The 22791-nt window shown below is 42.8% G+C and overlaps 1 protein-coding gene across 1 annotated transcript in view; it reads left to right on the top strand.

Moving 5' to 3' along the window:
* LOC148477918 (uncharacterized) overlaps positions 1–22791 on the top strand; it is a 72389-nt gene that overhangs the window by 32780 nt on the left and 16818 nt on the right. The gene's annotated exons all lie outside the window — the stretch shown is intronic.

The raw sequence follows: 22791 nt of genomic DNA, 5'->3' as shown, positions 1-22791 counted from the left end.
TGAGCCTACCACTATGGTGTTGGGAAATAATACCCATGGCCATAGATCATCCTTTAGTTTGCTGATATAGGGGCATATTCATCAACACTAACTGGCCCGGTAACCATGCGGAAACGCTAGCCTGTAACATGACAGTTTGGAGCTGCATGGCTGGTGGTTTATCACTCTCCAGTTTATCACTTTTCAGAGCTTAGTACATCTCCCCCCTGTTATTCTTCAAATTCTGAAAGCTGAAAGTTTTCGGAGTTTGCTTCCGAGAACAAGCGCTATCTTCAGACGGCGCTTGTTATCAGATCCCCGCTTCTTCCTATGGGAAGGAGTGCCGGGGATGCGAAGAGGGATCCGAGCGGATTACTCCGCCACCTCCTCACTACCTCCCCAGCAGCAATGATGAATTGCTCCAGTGTAAGCTCTTCCCCGCTGCGAGTTGGATACTTAAGTATCCTTCCAAGCGAGTTCAATACTTCATTATCAGAGGCCATATGGCCTCCGATGTTTAATAGGCCCCATAGACACTGACTAATGTCCTCCAGCAAGGATTAAATACATCATGTCCTTGGCGAAGTTAGTAATGATTGGCATCGCATCATCCTGTTTCATACCCCATACACCTAGCCATCTAACTAAGGCCATTCCCAACTACCTCCTGTACGCCCTGACTACTGCCCGATGTATGGCCCAGAATACATAGGAATGCCACACAGACCACTGTGGCCACAGAACTAAGGCCATTCCCAACTGCCTCCTGTACGCCCCGACTACTGCCCGATGTATGGCCCAGAATACATAGGAGTGCCACACAGACCACAGTAGCCACAGAACTGGATCTGAAACAGAGCAAATAAATAAAACATAGTATCAACTAACCACTTTTAAAATACAAATACAATGTTAAAATAACTTAAGCTGTATAAACCAATAACACCCATCCATTCCTTTAAATTATTCACTAGACCCATTCATTTACCTCCTTCAGAAATATATTAGACCATACTCTGTTCATATTGATCCACCAGCAACAAATTAAGCCATGTAACCACTCCTTCAACAACTTTTACATTTCCTTGAAATAATTTACCATAGTGTATCTATAAATCCGCAAATCCACAATATCAGGCACTAAATAAGCTGCAATGTATAAATACTTGTCTTTTTATTGCCAGCACTTCTACTGTGTAAACGGCACCTTCAGACTCCTACCGATGAGTATTGTCTTTGTTCCTAAGTGCCACCAACAAGAAAAAAATAATGCTGTAGCCACACTGATAATACTGTTTCTTGCACAGGTCTTCAACACCTCCAGACAGAGGCAGAATGTACAGAGAACCCTGGGAGTAACCTTTAAAAAAAAAAGCATGTAATAAGCACGTTGTATATTTATATGAATGGTAGTTACACCTAGTAATCATGTGTATGGGGTATATATCTATATAATCCACCACTGCTTTGAGAAAACTGTCTGTGACAGGGAAACGCGTCGGCGACCGTCAGAGGTCTCCTCATTTGTGTTGGACCGTTCACTGCACATTCTTCCCAGGAAATGACTCATGTCGGGCAGCACAGAAGGTGTAATGGTTAGTGTTACTGCCTCACAGTACTGAGGTCATGGGTTCAATTCCCCCCATGACCCTAACTGTGTGGAGTTTGTATAATCTCCATGTGCTTGCGTGGGTTTCCTTCGGGTACTCCAGTTTCCTCCCACACTACAAAAATATACGGATGGGTTAATTGGCTCCTAACACAAATAAGCCCTAGTGTGTATGCGTGTGAGCTTGCGGTAGGGAATATAGGAGCTGATTCAGACCCGCTCGCTAAGCCGCGGACACACGCTATGTCGCCCGTCTGAGCATGCGTCAAAATACACATGCGCGAACCAGTTAATGCATCCTGGAATCGTGCGCTTGTAGTACACAGACTGGATGCTACTTTGAGTGACAGTGCCGTTTATGGGTGGTAACAGGGGAAGGTGCTTGTGAACGGGGGAGTGGTTCACAAGCCAGAGGTCTCCTCATTTTTGTTGGACCGTTCACTGCACATTCTTTCCAGGCGTGTCTGGGCATTTTATGGGTTTGCATAATTAGCATGGAGGCATCATTGTACACGTCACTTGCTCATATTTCAGCCTGCAGTGATCGCAGTGCTTGCGGCGGGGTAGGGTCTACCTCAAGCACTGCGTGCAGCTCCGATGGCTTTCGATGGTTCTGATTAATCAAACACTTCCTGGAGATGACGTGTGTTAAGAAAGAAAAGTGGGCGTCTTTATACTGGTGTGCGTTTGCTCCGCCGTCACTCTCTAAGACATAGCTGGCGTCCTTACACCAGAGGGAATTTGCATACCCGGCCCCTTTTGGCTGCGAGAGAGCGCAACCTAGCGTCCGTGTGTGTAAATGAGCTCCATAGAGTGTAAGCTCCACTGGGGCAGGGACTGATGTGAATGGCCAAATATTCTCTGTACAGCGCTGCAGAATATGTGTGCGCTATATAAATAACTGGTAATAATAATAATAATGTTAAGGAACCAGATAATCTGAAGATAAGACACTCTGGAACCAACTATCTTTGGGAGTTTACTACAGACAAGGGACTGCACAGGCTATAGGTTATTATTACCCTGCTGGACATTGTTACTTCTACCCTAAGTGACTGAGTGGTAACTGGTAACTACTGTATATATGTTATATGAATCCCATATTCCACTAATATACAGTGATTTAGTATTGTGGAACTGGTCTTTCCCTCCGGTGGATTATATAGATATATACCCCATACACATGATTACTAGGTGTAACTACTATTCATATGACTGATTTATATGTATTGTATGTATCTTTTGACTATTTTTTAATATTGCACAACGTGCTTATTAAATGTTTTTTTATTTATTAAATGTTACTCGCAGTTTTTTAATTATTTTTATAGCATATTTTGTTTCACCTGCACAATACATATGGTAACATTAGTGCAATGATAGATTTGTTATTTATGTGCCGTTTAGTCCAATCATTTTAGTCTAATAATTTTAACTCCCTTATTTTTGATAGTATCATCCTGGGGTGACTACCCAGTATATACAGCAGCGTATATATCTTTCTATATATAAAAAATCTCAATTGTTTTTTACTTATCGTTCAACAAAGACTTTTTATAGTCTACATGTGTATTGACTTTGGGTGGTGCATCAAAATTTGTACTTCTATACTTTTTATTAATTTTCCAAAATGAACAGAGAGTGTACTGGGACCATTCCCGGTATGCCACTAGTATCCACACGCAGACTAATGCATTTTAGAATTTTTTATTTGTTTTCGGATTTTTTTTTTTACATTTTTAAACACAATTTTTTTTTCTAGAGGCAGAGGGAGGCCCTGCACATATCAGTTAGGCTATGTGACACAGATGAAACCAATGATATGTCTGCACTCTTAGCAGCCAATGAGATCATGTTTACATGAGCTTGATCTTATTGGTAGGTGCCTACTGCATTGCAACCTCAGGGCTTTATCGGCATGATTTTAGCCTATTATTGCTGGGTAACACGACTCCAAGCTCGCTAATGTCTCTCAGCTGCACCTCCTTGGTGGCCCAGAACCCAGGAACACATATTGTGGTCATTACTATGTAGATGCATAGTGCCATGCTACATTGCAAGAGCAGGCATCCTGCACGAACCTGGTTGCTGACCTGTTGTCATCTCTCATGAGGATCTGGGCAGCCCTTATGGCACAAAGCGGATGCACCTGGAGCCCTCTTTCTACCATGGGTAGTCTTGCCCATTCTATGCACTTTGGTCTGGGCTGATCTGAACGTCCTCTCTGAGCCAGGACAGAGCCGGCCCTCACCTATTTGATGCTCTAGGTGAGATTTTGGCTGTTGCCCCCTACCACTGCCACTAGTTCCACCTTTAACCCAGCACCCCTCTCCCAGCACAGCACCCATCACCCAACAGCACAGATCACAGCAGCAGCCAGCAACACCCCTCACCCATAGCATTCCTCATCCACAGAGCTGTAACTAGACATTTTGGTGTCCTGTGCCAGCAAGAGGATTGGCGCCCCCACCCCCCAAAAAAAGAGGCATGGCAACACAATAGTACTCCAAATTCAAATTACACCACACAGTAGTTCAACCTTATTCACACAAGATATGTAGTATCCTCACTCTATGCTCACATCGGCACTATGTGTCTCCCTGCAGACAGGCTCGGCCTGTTGGACTCCGCAATGGCCCATAGGAGAAGCTGCTGTGTCTGGGAATGCGCAACAGCCCTCCTCCAGTGGCCATTTTTGTTACTGCCTGCTGCCCCCACTGTCTTTGCTCCCTGCTACTGCTGGCTGTATGAGCTGCCACTCGATCGGAGCTGAGCTGAGAGCTTTGATCATGGTAGGGCAGCCAGAGCAGACCTGCCGACACCGTCCACCCTTCCTGGTTCTGCCTGCTGTCAAGATGAGCTGGCTCTAGGCTTGGCATTTGCCTATGCCTAGGGCCGGCCCAGGCAGGGGCAGAACTATGGGAGAAAATGGAGGCACCTGCTGCCGTGCTCCAGCATTGAAGGGGCACCTCCTCCATTGCCCACAATATATTCACCCCACTTAGGACTGTAACTATGTACCCGGAGTGTACTGTCACAGCCGCCCAATACATGGCACCTCTTCCTGGCACATGAGAAGCCACCATGCACTAGTGGAGAGCTGCCGCCTCCATCTATCTATAGCCTGTCCCTACTCATTGGTGTCTTCAGCTTCTTATGTCAGTGTGACATGTCCGGCGCCCCCTCACCCACAACTCTCTGCCTCACACCTCCCTGGCGGCAGCCCTAGCTGCTCGGACCTGTGCAGCATACCCGGCACATCCCCTCACTGACAACTTCCTGTACCACTCCTCCCTGGCATCAGCCCTAGCCACAGCAGAGTCCTGAGTGGCTGGCCTGAGGATAATCACGGCTGCAGATCTCCCAGGAGCTGAATGTCAACAAGGTTGCATCAAACAGAGCTGCGGCTAAGAGGGCACAGGAGGCGGGGGCCTGGGGCACCAAAGACTGAGTCTGGGGGGCAGATCTTTGGTGGAGCAACTTCCCGACATGTGATGCAGTCGGCAGTAGACTGGGCATTTTGTGATTTGTAGTCCCAACACAGTGGCAATCTTACAGTATTTTGACTTAAACTCAGTCCTCAGAGCCACCACATTGTGTGGTTTTCCCCCCCATCAGGAGTATCAGAGGGGGGCACCAAATTATTACTTGCCTCCAGGTGTCTGGGATGAGGGCCTTATGAGTGCTGGCTTGTGCTATTCCACAGGTCAGGTGCCTAATGGACCTATCCTGGGGGTCTATATTAACATTGGCATGGTGCCCACGAACACAAACATTCCATATTACCGCATATTGCAGCGTTTTGGAATGTTATTTTTCACAGCTATTTATCAGTATGGAGCCGTGGAGCCCCAGCGAGTGTCCTGTTACTGAGCTGAGCTTTTCTCAGTCTGCTGCAGTATGTACATGTCTATACTGTACTGCATGTGTGTGGCCCAGTGGCTGCGCTTTTCATTTGAACCTCTGCTTCAGAATCTACTGCAGGAGCACTCCCAAAGTCTGCAAGTATGTACCAGAACATCTCATGGTGCAAACCCTCTATGACTTCTAAGTTGCAATAAAATTCCACAGTAATGTACATTTATTTTCGTTCCTAAGAGCTGACACTTCATGCCTTGAGGAAATCACTGTCATCCTCTGTGTACTGTCTACTGCAGACCATTATGTCCTGTGTACTGTCTACTGCAGACCATTATGTCCTGTGTACTGTCTACTGCAGACCATTATGTCCTGTGTACTGTCTACTGCAGACCATTATGTCCTGTGTACTGTCTACTGCAGACCATTATGTCCTGTGTACTGTCTACTGCAGACCATTATGTCCTGTGTACTGTCTACTGCAGACCATTATGTCCTGTGTACTGTCTACTGCAGACCATTATGTCCTGTGTACTGTCTACTGCAGACCATTATGTCCTGTGTACTGTCTACTGCAGACCATTATGTCCTGTGTACTGTCTACTGCAGACCATTATGTCCTGTGTACTGTCTACTGCAGACCATTATGTCCTGTGTACTGTCTACTGCAGACCATTATGTCCTGTGTACTGTCTACTGCAGACCATTATGTCCTGTGTACTGTCTACTGCAGACCATTATGTCCTGTGTACTGTCTACTGCAGACCATTATGTCCTGTGTACTGTCTACTGCAGACCATTATGTCCTGTGTACTGTCTACTGCAGACCATTATGTCCTGTGTACTGTCTACTGCAGACCATTATGTCCTGTGTACTGTCTACTGCAGACCATTATGTCCTGTGTACTGTCTACTGCAGACCATTATGTCCTGTGTACTGTCTACTGCAGACCATTATGTCCTGTGTACTGTCTACTGCAGACCATTATGTCCTGTGTACTGTCTACTGCAGACCATTATGTCCTGTGTACTGTCTACTGCAGACCATTATGTCCTGTGTACTGTCACTGCAGACCATTATGTCCTGTGTACTGTCTACTGCAGACCATTATGTCCTGTGTACTGTCTACTGCAGACCATTATGTCCTGTGTACTGTCTACTGCAGACCATTATGTCCTGTGTACTGTCTACTGCAGACCATTATGTCCTGTGTACTGTCTACTGCAGACCATTATGTCCTGTGTACTGTCTACTGCAGACCATTATGTCCTGTGTACTGTCTACTGCAGACCATTATGTCCTGTGTACTGTCTACTGCAGACCATTATGTCCTGTGTACTGTCTACTGCAGACCATTATGTCCTGTGTACTGTCTACTGCAGACCATTATGTCCTGTGTACTGTCTACTGCAGACCATTATGTCCTGTGTACTGTCTACTGCAGACCATTATGTCCTGTGTACTGTCACTGCAGACCATTATGTCCTGTGTACTGTCTACTGCAGACCATTATGTCCTGTGTACTGTCTACTGCAGACCATTATGTCCTGTGTACTGTCTACTGCAGACCATTATGTCCTGTGTACTGTCTACTGCAGACCATTATGTCCTGTGTACTGTCTACTGCAGACCATTATGTCCTGTGTACTGTCTACTGCAGACCATTATGTCCTGTGTACTGTCTACTGCAGACCATTATGTCCTGTGTACTGTCTACTGCAGACCATTATGTCCTGTGTACTGTCTACTGCAGACCATTATGTCCTGTGTACTGTCACTGCAGACCATTATGTCCTGTGTACTGTCTACTGCAGACCATTATGTCCTGTGTACTGTCTACTGCAGACCATTATGTCCTGTGTACTGTCTACTGCAGACCATTATGTCCTGTGTACTGTCTACTGCAGACCATTATGTCCTGTGTACTGTCTACTGCAGACCATTATGTCCTGTGTACTGTCTACTGCAGACCATTATGTCCTGTGTACTGTCTACTGCAGACCATTATGTCCTGTGTACTGTCTACTGCAGACCATTATGTCCTGTGTACTGTCACTGCAGACCATTATGTCCTGTGTACTGTCTACTGCAGACCATTATGTCCTGTGTACTGTCTACTGCAGACCATTATGTCCTGTGTACTGTCTACTGCAGACCATTATGTCCTGTGTACTGTCTACTGCAGACCATTATGTCCTGTGTACTGTCTACTGCAGACCATTATGTCCTGTGTACTGTCTACTGCAGACCATTATGTCCAGTGTACTGTCTACTGCAGACCATTATGTCCTGTGTACTGTCTACTGCAGACCATTATGTCCTGTGTACTGTCTACTGCAGACCATTATGTCCTGTGTACTGTCTACTGCAGACCATTATGTCCTGTGTACTGTCTACTGCAGACCATTATGTCCAGTGTACTGTCTACTGCAGACCATTATGTCCTGTGTACTGTCTACTGCAGACCATTATGTCCTGTGTACTGTCTACTGCAGACCATTATGTCCTGTGTACTGTCTACTGCAGACCATTATGTCCTGTGTACTGTCACTGCAGACCATTATGTCCTGTGTACTGTCTACTGCAGACCATTATGTCCTGTGTACTGTCTACTGCAGACCATTATGTCCTGTGTACTGTCTACTGCAGACCATTATGTCCTGTGTACTGTCTACTGCAGACCATTATGTCCTGTGTACTGTCTACTGCAGACCATTATGTCCTGTGTACTGTCTACTGCAGACCATTATGTCCTGTGTACTGTCTACTGCAGACCATTATGTCCTGTGTACTGTCTACTGCAGACCATTATGTCCTGTGTACTGTCTACTGCAGACCATTATGTCCTGTGTACTGTCTACTGCAGACCATTATGTCCTGTGTACTGTCTACTGCAGACCATTATGTCCTGTGTACTGTCTACTGCAGACCATTATGTCCTGTGTACTGTCTACTGCAGACCATTATGTCCTGTGTACTGTCTACTGCAGACCATTATGTCCTGTGTACTGTCTACTGCAGACCATTATGTCCTGTGTACTGTCTACTGCAGACCATTATGTCCTGTGTACTGTCTACTGCAGACCATTATGTCCTGTGTACTGTCTACTGCAGACCATTATGTCCTGTGTACTGTCTACTGCAGACCATTATGTCCTGTGTACTGTCTACTGCAGACCATTATGTCCTGTGTACTGTCTACTGCAGACCATTATGTCCTGTGTACTGTCACTGCAGACCATTATGTCCTGTGTACTGTCTACTGCAGACCATTATGTCCTGTGTACTGTCTACTGCAGACCATTATGTCCTGTGTACTGTCTACTGCAGACCATTATGTCCTGTGTACTGTCTACTGCAGACCATTATGTCCTGTGTACTGTCTACTGCAGACCATTATGTCCTGTGTACTGTCTACTGCAGACCATTATGTCCTGTGTACTGTCTACTGCAGACCATTATGTCCTGTGTACTGTCTACTGCAGACCATTATGTCCTGTGTACTGTCTACTGCAGACCATTATGTCCTGTGTACTGTCTACTGCAGACCATTATGTCCTGTGTACTGTCTACTGCAGACCATTATGTCCTGTGTACTGTCTACTGCAGACCATTATGTCCTGTGTACTGTCTACTGCAGACCATTATGTCCTGTGTACTGTCTACTGCAGACCATTATGTCCTGTGTACTGTCACTGCAGACCATTATGTCCTGTGTACTGTCTACTGCAGACCATTATGTCCTGTGTACTGTCTACTGCAGACCATTATGTCCTGTGTACTGTCTACTGCAGACCATTATGTCCTGTGTACTGTCTACTGCAGACCATTATGTCCTGTGTACTGTCTACTGCAGACCATTATGTCCTGTGTACTGTCTACTGCAGACCATTATGTCCTGTGTACTGTCTACTGCAGACCATTATGTCCTGTGTACTGTCTACTGCAGACCATTATGTCCTGTGTACTGTCTACTGCAGACCATTATGTCCTGTGTACTGTCACTGCAGACCATTATGTCCTGTGTACTGTCTACTGCAGACCATTATGTCCTGTGTACTGTCTACTGCAGACCATTATGTCCTGTGTACTGTCTACTGCAGACCATTATGTCCTGTGTACTGTCTACTGCAGACCATTATGTCCTGTGTACTGTCTACTGCAGACCATTATGTCCTGTGTACTGTCTACTGCAGACCATTATGTCCTGTGTACTGTCTACTGCAGACCATTATGTCCTGTGTACTGTCTACTGCAGACCATTATGTCCTGTGTACTGTCACTGCAGACCATTATGTCCTGTGTACTGTCTACTGCAGACCATTATGTCCTGTGTACTGTCTACTGCAGACCATTATGTCCTGTGTACTGTCTACTGCAGACCATTATGTCCTGTGTACTGTCTACTGCAGACCATTATGTCCTGTGTACTGTCTACTGCAGACCATTATGTCCTGTGTACTGTCTACTGCAGACCATTATGTCCAGTGTACTGTCTACTGCAGACCATTATGTCCTGTGTACTGTCTACTGCAGACCATTATGTCCTGTGTACTGTCTACTGCAGACCATTATGTCCTGTGTACTGTCTACTGCAGACCATTATGTCCTGTGTACTGTCTACTGCAGACCATTATGTCCAGTGTACTGTCTACTGCAGACCATTATGTCCTGTGTACTGTCTACTGCAGACCATTATGTCCTGTGTACTGTCTACTGCAGACCATTATGTCCTGTGTACTGTCTACTGCAGACCATTATGTCCTGTGTACTGTCTACTGCAGACCATTATGTCCTGTGTACTGTCTACTGCAGACCATTATGTCCTGTGTACTGTCTACTGCAGACCATTATGTCCTGTGTACTGTCACTGTTCAGTTACATTATTACCCTCCAATGCACCTTGCACTCTAGGGACATAGGGACGCTACATGTTCTTACTTGATGGATTGGGGGCCCTGCTGTTACAGAGTAGGTGAATTTAGCAGTTTTGTGTTTTAATCCAGCATGCCCAAAAAATGTGCGCAGCGTTGAGAGTAAATGTGGTCATCGGGGTTTAAAAACAATAAAGTTGCATAATACAAAGTATTCTTGAATATATATAAAGTTTATCACATATCAATACAATCTACTCCACAGTGCAGAGTGACATTAAGGCAAATTATAATAAGAGTATTGGAATAATCTGCCAAACCTACTAGCTGGCTTTCCTAAGATAATTTAGGGCTCCATTATAAGTCAGCACCTTGTGTATTTCATTGCCCCAACTTTGGCTGGTCTAATTAAGTCTGGTATACCTGGCCAGTCAATATAGGGAACTCTCAATCCATTTACTGTATAATGTATCCAAAGAAATGGGCTTATTTATCAAGCAGTGTTAACAAAATGTCATTATTTTGATGTAATAAATTACATCAATTAGTGACATTGGCCAGTAACCTTTTCGATGGTGTTTTCAACCGACAGCTATGAGCTACAAACTCAATTACAATGATATATTATTCACTAAGCACTAAAAAGCAATGTTGCAGTGAATAAAGCAAGTCACTCTGAAAAGCCGTTATCTGGTGAGTGTAGTAAATTGGAAATCCATATTAAGGAGCTTTCAGTTTCTTTACAGAACCACAATAAATGGAGTTTTTCTTTCTATAATAACGCTATTATAAGCAAGATATACTATATTTTTTATAGTCAAATATATATGTAGAAATAGTTTACATTACTTAAAGTAGAAGAATAAGTCCTACCACGTTTTGACCATTGATAACCGCTCTTCTTTCATTACCACTCCCCTAAACACGCACAGCTACACCTCCGCACACATTACACCAATGAGAGATGACTACAGTACCAGATAACCTCCATTCACCTCTGACTCCACTCTGTCTCCTTAATGTGTGCTGCCCACTCCCTCCATATTGGCCTCTCTAGTCCTTATGGTAACTAAGTGCACTGTCTAGAATAAGACACATTGAAAAATGCAAAGCTCCCAAATGGTAGTTACTGCAAATAGGTATAGGGTTCTACTTTCAGACCCATTTGCATATGTAATACTAGCGTTAACAACGATGGCAACACATAATATTAAGGCCAGTGGATATGAGGACTTAGGCTTCCCTGTAGAGCCATCTGTCACATCCTGCATCTTCATTACAGAGAGCGTGGCAATTTGTTTCATTGTTCATAGGTGATTGCATCCAATTTAGTGAGAGATCCAAGGCACGTCCATGTGGGTTGGGAATATTTGGAGATCCCAAAACAGAGATGAATCTGAGCACGTCTCCTATGCACAATGCTTCCTCCTATACTAAACAAGCAGAACACACGCTTAGGTGACACAAGGAGAGATCATGGAACTGCTCAATGATCAGTGGTCTACCAAATCAGTACCTAATGTAGCCAGTCAACTATTAACAATATAATAAAGCTTCACTTTCCTACACGATATTGCAGAATTGGGACATTGTAATCAATAGAAAAAAATATCATTTAAATAGCAGCAGTGAACAAGAACCTGCCTCTTGCTCATTTAAACAGCGCTGAGCTTCCATAACGGATATAGACCAACCCCATGATGCAGGGTGCTGGAGGTATGGCTAGTACGACCCACAAACTGACCCACTATTTGCAGCAAAAAGGTACTGTATGACACTATGGCTCCCCTCTATTAAAGTTATCTATACATACAAAATAATGTAGGCCCCAAAGTCTGGTGGCATTAAACTGAAGGAGTAAAGGGGTTCTGCAGGCCTTAGCCAAATTAGGAATGCTTCCAAATATTTGCTCTTTCTTCCATACTACAACGATGACTGCGCTGGGTAGAAAAACAAAAACCATTGAATAGAAAAAACAAATATATGGCTCCAAGCTCTGTTTGGGCACCCAGATTTTTCACACATTTCTGTTCACCACCTTAGGAGGCTGCGAGTAGAAATGTGGGCCCTCACAGCATTTGCGCCCAATTGGAGCAACAATTGAATTGCTCTGTTGGGTGCCCATTACTTAGAGTGCCCAAACAAAACAATTGAATTCCCTCCTTTAGAATTATATGTTGTTCTGTAAACTAGAAGTCGCAGCTATTTTGCAGTTCCCCTCCCATGTATATCTGGTTACATACGTGTGACTGTGACAGGAAGCAAAATGTGTGCCTCAAGAGGACCAGCAACAGAAATCCTGGGGTCCGGTACACTGTGATAGAAGCACTGGAGAAGTGTGGAATGGCTTCTAAATTTGTCCAGATTCCTGTCTTATGTCTTTTAAAACCCCCAGGAGAAGTCTGTTAGAAAAGCAAACTAGTAATGTCGGCTTCTGTGAAAAGCCGAGATGGGTCCTGGGGTGAAGAGGATGTGAAGAGAGCTAGGGCTCCATCCACAGGCCACTCAAGGTCTTGGGCCTTTCAGCCTTGTAGCAGGCTCATCAGGGCTTGCACCTGGAAGTGACTAATATATGCTGGGTCTAGTTAGGGCTGAGTGTCTCATACCTGGGAGAGCAGGCCTGCAGGTTAGCTTGCTCTGAGACACTGCTGGCTACAAACCAGAAGGTACTGTGGACGAGTTTTATTTAGTGTTCCGTTAGTGAGGGAACTTGATGTCTAGTTAGTGCCCAGCCGGGCTAGGGTTTATTTTGTGTTTTGTTTCTTTGAGTTTTGATATTGCACTATAAAGACTGGCACTGACCAGTTTGTACGAGAACCCCAGACTTGTGTCCTGTTTGTACGGCTGCTGTGTGTTTAAAGAGGGAGTCCATCTATCCCAGGAGAGGGACCCCTATCCTGACTGTGTCACAGTTGGTGGAGAATGCGGGCAATCACACATTGAAATTGGAGCAAGGGAAAAAAAATTTGTTTAAAATTTAAAGGGACAGACACCAATTCGTCAGTATGGATATGAAGTTGTATCCTTTGAAGTCCATAGAGGTGGTGTCCACAGATGCTTAGGGAAGCCAGATTCCGCTACCAACCTACACCCCAGGACAAAATGGAGGACATTGTTAAAGCCTTGTTCCAAGCTAACAGAGCTCAGCAGGAATCCACCCAGGTGCAACTACTGGCCTTGGAGGCAGCCCAGAGGCAACAACAAGTCACCATCGAGGAAACCTGCCAGGCCATAGCGGAAAACAGCCAGGCCATAAAAGAGGTGGTATAACAGCTTGTAGTCCGGTCTGGAGATGCTTCCCCTGCTCTTCTAACTAACACTCACACCATATGGGCCAGTCACTTTCTGCAAAAGATGACCCAGAGTGATGATGTGGAGACGTACCTTATGGCCTTTGAAAGAACGCCGAAAGAGAAAAGTGGTCTAAAGAGCAGTGGACAAGTCTTGTGGCACCCTTCCTGTCTGGAGAACCACAAAAGGCCTACTATGATTCATGCCTAGATTATGCCAAGGACTATGCAAAGTTAAAACGGGAGATCCTAACCCTCTTGGGAGTCACCTCATTTGTTCGGGCCCAACGAGTCCACCGCTGGGAGTTCCAAATGGAAAAACCTCCATGCTCACAGATGCATGACCTCGTCCATCTAACCACAAAATGGCTGCAGCCCCAGACACTGACAGGACCACAGATTGTGGAAAGAGTCGTGATGGACCGGTATCTGCGATCGCTACCTGCGTCTCTGCACAAGTGGGTGAGCCATGCAGACCCTAAGTCCGCAGACCAGCTAGTCGAACTGGTGGAGAGGTATGTGGCGGCTGAGGAACTGTTGAATCTGCCACACCAAGCCCCGAGGGTGCAACGGCGAACTCCCATCGGCACTGGTAAGACTGTTCCAGGGGAGAAGGGTGCTGGGCGATGGAATGTACCTAAGACTGAGGGTGAGGAACCTGGAGACAGGCCAGCCAGGCCAGGAAGGTTCCTTCCCCATAAAAGACTAGATTATAGTGTGATTCAGTGTTTCTGATGTGGTGGCTTTGGCCATATTGCAGCTAATTGTTCTCTTACCTCTGAACCTATGCAATGTGATACTGCTCATGTATACCGCAGGGGGTCTTTCTTTGCAGAGCCAGCCTGTACTGCTGACCGGCAGGCTGAGACTGATAAGCACATGTGTGTACTCACTGTAGAAGGCAACCGTGTAGAGACTCTGTTAGATTCTGGTAGCCTGGTGACACTTATGAAAGCTGAGCTGTTGAACCCCTTGAAGCGTAAGGGGAAAACTGTTGGTGTGACCTGCATACATGGGGACACTCACTATTATGTTACTGCAGAATTAAACATCGAGACACCATGTGGTTCTGCGATAGTCTCTGTGGGTTTGGTACATGGCTTAATATTTGATGCAATATTGGGCAGAGACTTTGCTCACTTCTGGAAGTTGTGGGAAAGCCGATTTTGCACAGAGGTAAATCACCCTGACTCGTTTGAGAAGGTTACTGACGTAGTAGCAGAGTCAGAGATGTTCCCTTGTTCTAGTATGATTGGTGAACTAGAGAATGCGGAGTGTGATGGTGGCTCGCCAAATGATATGCCTCCCACTGAGGTGGGTAGTATTGTTGAGCCAGTTTATCGTCTGCCTGATTTAGAGGTCAGAAGAGAGGTCTTTTCCGTGGAGCAGTTAAATGACCCTACTCTGGTAAAGCCAGGAAGAATGTCAAGGTGATCAATGGTAAACCCATAGACCACGATAGTCCTTTGTCATATGCTCACATGGCAGTATGTCAGGATTTGTTATATCAGGTGACTAAGAAGGGGGAAGATATTGTGCAACAAATAATAGTTCCCAAAGCATACAGAAGAACAGTGTTAGATCTGGACCATGGTCATATAACGGCAGGCCACCTAGGGGTAGAGAAAACTACTGAGCAAATTGTGCAGAGGTTTTTTTGGCCCGGGGTCCATAAAGAGGTATCTGACTACTGTGCCTCCTGACCTGAATGTCAGTATCATGCTCCAAGGCCACATTTCAAAAGTCCCCTGGTTCCGTTACCCATTATTGAGGTTCCGTTTGAAAGAATAGCTATGGATTTGGTTGGGCCATTAATGAAATCTGCCCGGAGCCATCAATATATTCTGGTGATAATGGATTACGCTACCAAGTACCCGGAAGCGATACCATTACGCAATACATCAACCAAGACCATTGCTAGAGAATTAGTCCATGTCTTTGGCAGGTTAGGAATACCTAAGGAGATCCTGACTGACCAAGGTACCCCGTTTATGTCAAAAATCACAAAGGAGTTATGCCGCCTGTTTAAAATTGACCAATTAAGAACCTCTGTGTACCATCCCCAGACCGATGGGTTAGTGGAGAGGTTTAATAAATCTTTAAAACACATGCTAAGGAAAGTAGTGGACAAAGATGGTAGAGATTGGGATTACTTGTTACCTTATTTGCTGTTGGCCATAAGAGAGGTTCCCCAATCCTCCACAGGGTTTTCCCCTTTTGATTTATTGTACGGGAGACATCCAAGGGGATTACTTGATATTGCGAAAGAGACATGGGAGGGGCAGTCCAGTCCGTATAAAACAGTTATTGAGCATGTTTCTCAAATGCAAGACAGAATTGCTGCTGTGGTGCCAATAGTAAGAGAGCACTTGGAACAGGCACAGCAGAGGGTGTACAACCGCAATGCTCGCTTATGCAACTTTGCTCCTGGGGACAGAGTGTTGGTGTTGGTTCCCACAGTAGAAAGTAAACTTTTGGCTAAGTGGCAAGGACCCTTTGAAATCTTAGAAAAAGTGGGGCAGGTCAATTATAAAGTTTACCAGCCGGGGGAAAAGAAAGCCAGAACAGATATACCATGTAAATCTTATAAAACCCTGGAAGGATAGAGCAGCACTGTCAGCCGTCCGAGCCCCTCCAGTAAATCCAGGGCCCATGGTACCCGAAGTGACAGTGGAAAAAACCCTGTCAGCCAGTCAACAGCAGGAAGTTAAGGAATTTCTGATCAGAAATAGGGTGCTGTTTGCTGACCTACCAGGGAAAACCATGGTCATCAAACATGACATAATCACTGACCCAGGGGTTAATGTTAACCTAAAGCCCTATAGGTTACCAGAAGCCCAAAGAGAATCAGTGTCAAAGGAAATTAAAATTTTTTTAGATTTGTTTGTAATTGAAGAATCGCATTGTGAGTTGCCAAGTCCCATTGTGCTCATTTCAAAACCCGACGGGAGTGTGCGATTCTGCAATGACTTCCGGAAATTGAACAGTGTGTCAAAGTTCGATGCCTACCCTATGCCTAGGGTGGACCAACTAATTGAAAGGCTGGGAACAGCCAGCATAGGCAAACGCAGGGGGGGTTCCATCTGCCTGGACACCCCCCTCCCCAGCACACACATGACCACAGTAGAAATAGCAATATAATAGAATTTTGATATTGTTGCATGTTCTTCTCAGTTTCACAAATGAAATAATTAGCACCACCTGTGGATCTTTTAACATGTATCAGGCAGTAATAAATAACCTGTGCACCAACTAGGAGATCTGGAAAACATGCACTATAAGGGATGCACTGCTATAGAGCCCAATATGTACATATATGTCCAGGGCAGTGTAAGGTTCTTCTGCTGCTCCTCCAGACTCCTGGACTTGCTCCAATAGTCTGGAATGTTGCCCACATCTAAAATAAAAACATCCAGCTCAGGAAGGATGGCCTACTGATGCATCTAATGGCTTATTGTGATCGCTGGTCCTGTATATGCTGTAATTAATACACACAATACACTTTGTAAGACGCATATTAAAACTGGTTGAGTACTAATTCTGCCCTCTTCATGGACTGGTCACACTCGCTCTAAAATCAAGCATTTGGAGACCCCACTCTAGAAATCCTGCATTTGCCACTGGACAGCCAGATATTTAACTACTCTTGACTTAACCAAATGGTATTGTCAAGTGCCGTTAACTGAGAACGCCAAAGAAAAGACAGCTTTTTCTGCACCAGAGGGGTTGTTTCAATACTAAATGTTGCCCTTTGGGCTACATGGGGCACCTGCTACCTTTCAAAGAATGATGGATATGATTCTAAGGCCGCATAGACAGTATGCTGCTGCTTATCTGGATGATGTGGTCATTCATAGTCCTGATTGGCAGTCTCACTTGCCCAGAGTACAAGCAGTGTTGGACTCCATTTATAAGGCAGGTTTGAAAGCCAACCCAAAAAAGTGTTGTCTGGGGATGGAAGAAGTAAAATATCTTGGGTACACCATTGGCAGAGGTTTGATAAAGCCACAGCTCAATAAGATTGAGGCAATCCAAACTGGCCATAACCCCTGAATAAAAAGCAGGTGAGAGCCTTCTTAGGGATCACTGGATATTATAGGAGGTTTATACCCAATTTTGCCACCATTGCAGTCCCACTGACTTACCTTACCAAAGGCAAACAGAAAGTCATGGTGGAATGGGGTCCTGAAGCGGAGAAGGCTTTCCAGGAGTTAAAAATAACGTTATGTACCCAACAAGTTCTGATGACAATAAAAAACAAATTGGCTGCGCAGTCTAGTCAATTAATAGTAATAAGAAAACATTTATTATCATCTCTCAAAAGAAAGATCCCAGTACATAGTCAATTAACCATATAAAGCAGTCTAATACATATGTACATAGAAATTTATAGTTTAAAATACAAAATTAGACACACACCAAAAAATAAAAAAATAAAAAATGAATGTTGGTCAAAATAGACAAATAAGCTGTGAAGCTGAATAAATGTAGTCCCGGAGTGATATCACTATAATTCACCTATAGGTGGCAAAGTGAATATAAAGGTAATGTTCCTTAATAGGTGCCGTGAGTCACAATATAAATTTTCACTGATGTTGGACTGCTTGCAAAATAGTAAATGGAGCGGTACAAATGAATCCCAATATGTGGCTGTATGGTGACAATGTTAAACCAGGTATCTCACCTGTCTTCAGTCTCTAGGCACTGTGTTGTTTGCGACAGCGGCTTGATTAAATAGAGTAAATATCCTCAATGTCTGCAAGACGTCAATGTCGCTAGTCAAAATAGACAATGGTGAAATCCAGCTGGAATCCAATGTTTTCTTATTATTATTAATTGACTAGACTGCGCAGCCAATTTGTTTTTTATTGTTTTTTGGAGAAATTGCACATACTTCCTTGATTGGCAGCTGCACTCTGGTCTTACCACTTATTCATTATTCCAGCAGTGGTGAGCGCCATTGCCAGTAATATATACCTTTTGCATTCCTTTTTTTGGGCTAGTTACAGGCTAGGCAGCACACCACGGCTGGATATATTTATACAGAATATCATATTCAATCGACTGTACTTTTTGTTTAAGCACATTGGTAATTATTTCTATATTTATCAATTTTTTATTTTCACGTCTTTTAATATTTTTATTATATTGGAATATAATATTAGTATTATGAATTTGGCATGTTTTAAAGTGAGATCCAAAAGAACACAGGATTCCCTAGATAGGGGAACATTTAGTAATGCCCCAGAACCTCAAATAGATCCAAGTTCAAAGGACAGGATCTTTTTAGATGTTTCAACAAAATAGAAGATCTCTTAAAGAAAGAATCAAGACACTGGTGGGACCACACATCACTTTCATTATATTTAGAACAAAATATGATCCCAAGAGGATTAAGAATCAATAAAACATTATCATTTACTGATAATTCCGAACTCCAGTCCCAGTGGAACCTGGCATTAGATTCTTGTTCACAAACACTAATGAAAATTCTGATTGAATATAGAAAATCACTAGTTTTTCAAATTGAGACTGAATTAGAACAAGCACAGAAAGATCTAGAACCTTTTTTGGATCACCCTAAATTTAAGGAGAGGGATGAATTAGTTAGTACTTGAGTACAAAAATATGCACAGGATATTATAAAGAACAAAAACAACAAGTACAGACGAGACTTTCTAGATTATGACAATAATGAAGTGAACATTAAGCATAGTAAGTGGAGTACTAGTAATCAACATCACAAACGGAAATGCATTCACCCTCTAAACTACAGCACTAGGTCTAGACATAGACCGATAGAGAGAACCTATTCCCCTAATGAGAGACGATACACTCCAAAACAACAGAGAGATATACATACACGAGGATATTTTAAACCTCATTTACAATATGTAACACCAAAAAGAATTTTTTTTTCACCCAACAGACAAGGGGCTAAACCTAAAGCCACTAATCCATATTCCTCTACGATCCATCATCCTTTTCATCAACACAATCAGGTAGACTTGAATCATACCATACCAGCCCCCTTCTCTTGGAGAAATCGGTACAGGATATTACAGACCAACACACCCAAGAGACTAAGGGAAAGAGAAGGAGAGGAATTAGAGGGGAAAAACATACCACAAAGAAAAAGAAACAATGTGACTCAATAGATATGCCGACAGGCATTTTTAATCTCTCATCAAAATCACTTACCAAAGCAGAAATCACTTTGTTGTCAAAAGGCTTGAAATTTGCGCCATCTAGCAGACCCAACTTATTTGAATTATTCACAGAATTGAATCGATATGTACGTAGCCTCTGTAGAAAGAGATTTTTTGCTCTTAAAAAAATTAACTCCACTACGATTGAGGAGTCGATACCGATTATTTTGGATAAAAATGATGACCATGTTATAAAAATATTGGAAGAACTACAGAACGATAGTGATATGGTGAATACACTTGATATTTCACCACCAGCTAGACTTTTCGATATTAATCAAGATTCAACTGTGAATAAATTCAAACGTAAATCCAAATTTTTTCCAGCACACAATAATAGTACACAAATAGATATTTTCTATAAAACAACTTTAGAAGATTTCAAACGTTTATGTGATCAGACAAACAACAAAAGACCATATTACACCTATAATCTGCCAACTAATGAACAACAAGCCTTAACAAACCTTATGTCAGATCAAACGATTATAATCAAACCAGCCGATAAGGGGGGGGGGCTGGTTTTGCAGAATAGGGAAGATTATCTCACAGAGGCAAATAGACAATTAGGAGTTAAAACTTTTTATTCGATTTTGGAACAAAACCCGACTGAAATTTCAAAAAGAACTTAAAAAATTATTAAATGAAGCACTTAATGAGGGAGTTATTACTAAAGAAACTATGGATTTTTTATTTCCATCTTTTCCAATAACTCCCACATATTACCATCTACCAAAAGTGCATAAATCAATAAATAACCCCCCCGGACGCCCTATTATATCTGGTATTGGGTCCCTAACATCGAATTTGTCTTTTTTCGTCGACTCCCACCTCCAACCCATAGCACAACAACAGAGCATATATACGTGACACTACCCATTTCCTGGAATTGATTCAATCTATAGAATGGAAATCTAGTTATTCCATGTTTACTTGCGACGTACAGGCGCTGTATACCAACATCCCCCACAAATTAGGATTGGAAGCAGTACGTCATTTTCTTGTTCGAGATGCTACTAAGTCCGAGTGTCTTAAACTATTTCTGTTGAACAGTATAAATTTTATACTGTCTCATAATTATTTCATATTTAATCACCAATATTATATTCAAACCAGAGGTACGGCGATGGGGACCAGGTTTGCCCCGAGCTTTGCGAACCTCTATATGGGCGTCCTTGAGGAAAGCTCATTTGGGGTAGCGAGTTCGGGTAAACCTGGTCCTTTACGGGCGTTATATAGATGACCTCTTTTTTGTGTGGGACGGAGATGAGGAGTCGGTAAATAAATTTGTTTCATATTTGAATCAGAACCCTTATCAATTTTTTTTTTACCAGTATATATAGCAGAACATCGATACATTTTTTAGATATTACAGTTTCCATCAAGGATGGATGTATCTCAACTTGTACATATCAAAAGGAAACGGACAGTTACAATTTCATTCCATTTAATAGTAACCATCATAAAAAATGGTTGCAGAATATACCATCAGGACAACTTCATAGAATCCATAGGAATTGTTCAGAAAAGAAAGAATTTCTAGCCCATTCTGACAAGTTAATGGATGCTTTTCGGACTAGACTATATCCAGATTCATTGTTACAAGATTCCTTTAATAAAAAAGCCAACATGGAAAGAAAGTCACATTTTATTCCGAAAACATCTGCACACAATAGACATCCTTCAAATTACACCGAAGCCATTAAGTTTATAACTAAATATAACTCTGAAGCTGACAACATTAGGAAAATAATTAATACTAATCAAAAAGTATTATATACAGACCCTATATTAAAAAATTAAATGGGCACCGGAACGAGAGTTATCTTTAAAAGAGCCCAAAATTTGGGAAATCTGTTAGCACCAACATTATTTAAACCCACCTGTGGAATCATTAATCAGGATAAACATGCACATACCTGGTTACCCATAGGTAGGATAGGTTGCTTCAGATGTGGCTCCATGAAGTGTATAACGTGTGAATATATCCAACATAATTCTGTTTCCTTTCCATCTTATAGAACCCACAAATCATTTGATATAAAGTCGTATATCAATTGTAACTCTACATATACCATTTATTTAGTTAGTTGCTCTTGTGGGATCCATTATGTGGGCCGTACCACACGCTGACTTAAGGATAGATTCCTCGAACATCGGAGGAACATTTTGCGGAAATTGACAGACCATTCTTTATCCAGACATTGCATAGAAAACCATTCAGGCAATCCCAAATGTATACAAATTTTGGGGATAGAAACTATCAAACCCACTATGAGGAGGGGAGACAGATAACCTAGGCTTTGTCTACGAGGAACATATTGGATACATCAATTAAATACTTTGCAACCCGATGGTCTCAATGAGATCACAGGTACCGATTTTGACATATAGCCCTTTCAGCACTAGAGTTCCCTCGGGCTTTTAGGTACTAATATGTTAGATTCAATATAGTACAGTTTTAGTATATTTTCTGCTGGATTCTATCTAACATCTAGGGAAATCATCCGTTTGTTGTATATCTAGCGCCCATATATACATATATATCTGGCAATCTTTTTCTTATATATAGTTTTTATTATGTTTTTTATTCTTTAGTATATGTTTTAGTCATTTATCCAATATTCATCAATCTCGAATTAATAATAATCTATATATCTCAATATTAGTGAGGAGAGGAATATGCCTGGCTAAGTCTGGGAAACCACATAGGGAATGTTTAATATATATTCCGCAACCTTACAATCATTAAACATTCCGGTATCTATTTAAGAATAGAATTTCCCTAGGACTTATAGATAATATAGGGATGTATCTGTTCATATATATTTGTGCAGGTGGAATTATGTAAGTGTTTGGGAGGATTTCCTTCCAATATTATCATTCGGTTCTAGTCTATATGAAGTTTGCTGTTTTTGTCTCGACTTGATGCATGTTAGATTTTTCATTTTTACTTTTATTTTTTATTTTG

The sequence above is a fragment of the Taudactylus pleione genome, unplaced genomic scaffold, assembly GCF_031769625.1.
Source record: "Taudactylus pleione unplaced genomic scaffold, aTauple2 ptg000683l, whole genome shotgun sequence".
NCBI classification, from domain to species: domain Eukaryota; kingdom Metazoa; phylum Chordata; class Amphibia; order Anura; family Myobatrachidae; genus Taudactylus; species Taudactylus pleione.
The sequence above is the reverse complement of the archived record's forward strand: the minus strand, read 5'-3'. Positions and strand labels throughout refer to the sequence as shown.